The sequence below is a fragment of the Panicum virgatum genome, chromosome 5N (assembly GCF_016808335.1).
Source record: "Panicum virgatum strain AP13 chromosome 5N, P.virgatum_v5, whole genome shotgun sequence".
Lineage (NCBI taxonomy): Eukaryota > Viridiplantae > Streptophyta > Magnoliopsida > Poales > Poaceae > Panicum > Panicum virgatum.
In genome coordinates, this window is record NC_053149.1 from 21,933,299 (window position 1) to 21,938,434 (window position 5,136).

At 46.6% G+C, this 5,136-nt stretch overlaps 1 non-coding gene across 1 annotated transcript; it reads left to right on the plus strand.

Moving 5' to 3' along the window:
- The first annotated feature begins 4,723 nt into the window (after positions 1-4,723).
- On the plus strand, positions 4,724-4,829 carry LOC120677137. The gene has a single exon (XR_005676200.1). It is a non-coding gene; the product is annotated as a small nucleolar RNA R71 (small nucleolar RNA).
- The last annotated feature ends 307 nt before the right edge of the window (positions 4,830-5,136 follow it).

The following is a 5,136-nucleotide window of genomic DNA, read 5'->3' on the forward strand; positions in this document are numbered from 1 at the left end:
CAATCGAATCAAATTGAATTATTCGATTCGGAGAGCTGAGAAAAAATAATGTCATAATTCAATTCAACCCAAGGATATTTGATGCACATGTGGAGCCGGGCTGTCAGCGGCTGAGGGCGACGCGCGCGGTGAGCTGGGCTGAGCAGGCCGCGGCGAGTTGGGCTGGGCCGAACGGGAAAGAGGAGAGGGGGAACGGGTTGGGCCAGTTTTCTGGGTTTGGGCTTCTTCTCTTTTTTTTTCTTTTCTTTTTCAAACTCAACTCAAACTATTTGAATTCAAATGAAATTTGAATTCAAACTCTAAGCACTCAACCAAATAAAACTATGCACCAGCATGTATGCACAAACATGTTACCTTAAAATAAATTTTAATTACTTGTGAAAGAGAAATTAAGGTTAAATGCAAGTCTAAGCAAATAAAACCTTAGAAACTTTATTAAAGCCAATTAAATTTATTATTAAAGCTTAAAATTAAATTAGGGTGTTACACCAAGGAAGGTTGTGATGAAGCGTGCGGGTACGTCATCGAGCGGGGCACGCATTGCACATGTCGCTGCACTACAAATGGTGTAGCAGGACCTGTCCGCGTACTCCCCGGAGTACACCCCCGCTAGCCCTAGTCCTCCATGCCACCGCGTGATTGGGGCGAAGGTTGGCAGGGGGAAGGTGCTCACGCCCCCGCTGGATCGTACCGGCATGGATCTCTCGCCGGGTTCGGTGAGCCGGCACATTCCGCCACCCCCGATCCGTGGACCGGCCAAGGTCCATGCCTACACCGACTTCGACGACGACGAGGAGGAGGAGAAGGAGCCCAACGACATCACCTATCTCCGTGAGCAGCTCGCTGCTCTCGGGCTACCCCTCAACAACATGGATGAGCACGTAGCCGAGACAGAGATAGATCGGATGGAGTTGGGAGATAGGGTAGACACCCTTCGCAAGGCGGTCTGTTCAAAGATCAAGCGCCTTGCGAAGGCGACCGGGAACGAGGATCTTTACCGATCCCCGGATCCCAAGTAGGTGTAGGTTTAGGATAGATTTAGTTTTGGGTGCTTTCATTTCTTTGTTTTCCTTCATTAGTTTAAATTTGTAATCAGCAGCACCCCCATTTTCCCTTTTCAATAAAATAAAATCTCTAGTTGTTTCCACTTGTGTCCTTGTGGTTGGTGCACATGTGTGTGCCAACCACAACCCCCTGCTTTCACGTTTCATCATTGCGTAGAGAATTCAAACGAGAAAGGTGAACACAAGAGGTCAGAAAAGTTTGAATAAATTCCGAAGAAAACTCAAGCCGGGCGGCCCAAACCAGGCCGGCCGGCCTGAGAATTTCAGCAAAAACACAAAACCACCCTCACTGGAGCAGAAGAAACCGAGCCCGAGCCTATGAGAAAAGGGCTACTGAGAGTGGCCATAGGCCCAGGCCGGCCGGCCTCACCTAGGCCGGCCGGCCCCACCTGTTGGCCACCCTCTGGCCCCCTTTCGCGTACGCCAGGTATGCCACTTCTACTTCAGTACCCTTCTTGGTTTTGTCCAAATTCATTCAAAAGTTTATTAGCTAAAATCAAATCAAATACTTGAATGAAATGACTAAGAAGAGTTTAAATCCTTTTCACAAACCATGGTATGCTAGAATTTGTTTCATATGCAAGTACTGAAATGCCTCCAGAACTCATGTTTAGGATCACTTGATTTCTTGCTTATTGCTCTCTACGATATAAAGACATGAAGTTATGCTAGTTTTTGCTTAAACGTCTTGGAAGTTTTTCAATTTGAAAATTCAAAACCAGGCAAACTCTCCTACTCGACTTTACCATACCCATTCCAGAGCCATATTTATAACATCCAGACACATAGCAATCTTATGCATTTTGAGCTTGTTCAAGCTTAGTGCCTCCAAGGAAGTTTAGATCAATTCATCTTGTTAGGGTCATTCACATACACATCCGTCAATTTGAGTCCATGAAGTGTGGTAACAAAACAAGTACTACGCTCCCCTGAAAAGAAAGAAGAGGATGAACAACATTCATACCTTGTCTCAAAAAAAAAGAGAGAAGAGAAGGGGGGAAATGTGTAGTACCAAATGCAAAACCACCATGGATCTCTTCTCAGCTATCACTTGCACTTGACCCAAAAGAGATGAACATCTAGATTCCTAAGAGACACCAAGTTTGATCTTGCAATACAAATGTTATGGATATGCAACATCCTTAGCTCCACATACCCTGTTACAAAGCAAACTTTGAAAAAGTGAGGTATGAACAAAACTGAGTGGAGAGACTTGAGCAAAAAGAGTATGCCTTGGGTTTATTTAAAAACAAAAATCACTCCAAGTACTACGAGGCTAAACGAGTCATTATCTTCATTAATTTATTCTGGAGATCAATAGGTCAGCATGAAGGTGTTAGCCACCCGGAATCCGATGTATGAAAGGAAAGCTTTGAAATAATTCCTATGCATACTATCGTTTGTGAACCCTGGACTTTGCTTGATCCTCAGGAATCTTTTTCAACCCTTTTGCTCGGGACGAGCAAAGTCTAGGTGTGGGGGTGTGTTGGCGGTTGATTTTGATGATTTTTACCGCCAACATTCCTTCGGATTTCATTCAATTGGAACTATTTTATTATGGTTTTTACTAACATTAACAAGTTCCATGAGTTTTGATGTCTATTTGAAGTGAGGAGCAGCATACATGAAAACAAGGCCAAAATGGGGCAAACCCCAGGCCGGCCGGCCTAGCCCCATCATGTTTTGCTGCCAGGCATCGTGGAGAGGGCATCTTAGCTCAAGACCAAGCTATGCGGGGATGGGTTTTGCAAATCTCACAAGAAAGGACCGAAAGGCTTTGACAATAGTCCAAAGGTCCATGCAACAGCCCAAAACTACCAAAGCTCCGAGAACCCACTTCCTTGAAGAGTGTACACAAGCAGAGCAAGGCCTCGGCCAAGTTTGAAGACGAGATGGGCCAGAGGGAGGCCGGCCGGCCTCCCCTAGGCCGGCCGGCCTAGCAACCGCCACTCCAACCAAAAACCAACTGTCAACCGCCTCACGGGAAGGAATCAGAGCCACTGTCCAAAGGTCGGTGCCACGTGGCAACATCCCCAGGCTGGCCGGCCTAGGGGAGGCCAGCCGGCCCCACTTTGCAGCCTCTCAGGCTGGGGCTTGGCATGGAAGTTAAGCTCAACAAGATTACCGGCTTCCAACCGACGCTACCTGCAATAACCATCAGTACTGACCTCAGGACACTATAAATAGAGCACCACACCCCCTCTTGTAACACACAACATTCCATAGAGAAGAAAGTCTCTTGTACACTTGTGTTCAGTAGGGATAGAGTGAGGTGAGTGCTCTAGCGAAAGCCGAGCTGAAAGGAGCGGACTCAAGTTCTCTCGGTCTTACTCCACTTTATAGCCACCTCGGGGAATTTATCTGAGTAAGTTCCTTGTCTCAACTTCTGTTTCTCGCTAGCTTTACTTTCTATCTTAGTTACTCGTTAAGTACTTACTTTGATCTGCGGGATCCTGAGTCTGCGTAAGTAGCAAGTTCTGCTTATCTGAGGTTGCTTTCTATCTAAGTACAAGGTAGGAGCAAGTAGCTCGAGAGCTGTGGGCATGGTGCCCAGGCTTGGTAGTTACCTTAGGTTGTGTTCCACCCCACGGAACCGCTGTGGTAGTCGGTAGGTGGTGACAGCCCTATCTAACCTTTGTAGTCCACCACGTTCGGGTGTTTTCATAGCAGTAGTGCAGGTTGCCGTTGGACTCCCCTCTCATCCCTTTCTGAAGTCCTTCCTCTTCCAGCCGCCGAAGCAGATCAAGTTAGTAGTTAGCTCGTTAGCTAGTCAGAGTAGCAGGTTATCTGGAGTTAGGCCCTCTTCCCGTATCTTCTTCTCGCTGGTTGTGTCCGGCTAACGATCTTTGAGTCTAGTCGAAGCTTTACCGTTCCTTGGATTCGATATCCCAGGTATACTCCCTGGTGAAAGCTACAATCGGTCTCTATGCGCTTGCGGAGTAATTTGTTAGGCTAAGGAGTGCCAACAGAAGTTTTCCCGAATTGTTGTTAGGACAATATGAGGCTAGTTGAGCAACTTGAGTTTCTATCATTTTATTGAAGCTCAACTGATTCTTAATAACAGAGTTTATTCCCTCTAGTTGTCCGGCTAAAGACTCCAAAATTTTATCATTAGCAAGGAATTTCTTACTAATGATGCATTAATTTGATTTTGGCCATAAACTAGGTCTTTTAAAGAAGGCTAAAAATTGTTATTAAAATTCATACCTTGCTGCTGACCGAATGGGAGGTTGGGCTTGGAATTCCAATCCTGCTGAGGACGGAAGCCTGAACTATTGGAGTTGTTCGCCCCAACGAAGTGAGCTTCCTCCTGAGTGATCGGGAAAGAGCTGCCCATGTGTCCAATTTCTCTGCACACCTCGCACGTCATGCGAGAATCCATAACTTGGTTAGCCTCCTGGTGTGGAGACTCCAGTCGCTTCATGAGAAGGTCCATCTTGGCAGCAAGCATATCGATGCTGTCGATCTAATGAACTCCCTTGCGGGGTTGCTGCTGCCTATCACCTTTCCAACTCTGGTTGGAAGCAATCTTCTCCACAAGCGCCTTTGCTGCAGCAACGTTGAGCGAAAGGAAGGAACCACCTGATGCTACATCAATGTGGTTCTGGGCTGGCGTTTTCATGTCATTGAAGAAACTCTAAATAATCTGCCATTCCTCCATGCCGTGGTGGGGACATGTTGCAATGTATTCCTGGAATCTCTCCCAAGCTTCAGGAATGTCTTCATCCGGGAGCTGCTGAAATCCAGAGATTTTTCTCAGAGGGCATTGGTTTTGCCCACCGGAAAGTACTTCGTCAGGAATGCATTGGAGCAAGCTTCCCATGTTGTGAAGTATGCTTTATTGGTGTAAAACCACATCTTCGCCTTGCCTAGCAAGGAGAATGGGAACAACCGAAGATGGACGTTATCCATCGTGGTACCTCTGGGGTTGATAGTACTGCTCACTTCCAAGAAATTTTGAAGGTGAGCGTTGGCATCCTCCGATGCCTTTCCACAGAACGGACTCACTTGAACCATGTTCATCAGTCCCGACTTGAGCTCAAAGCCGTCATTGCCTTGGTTATTGTTCAGT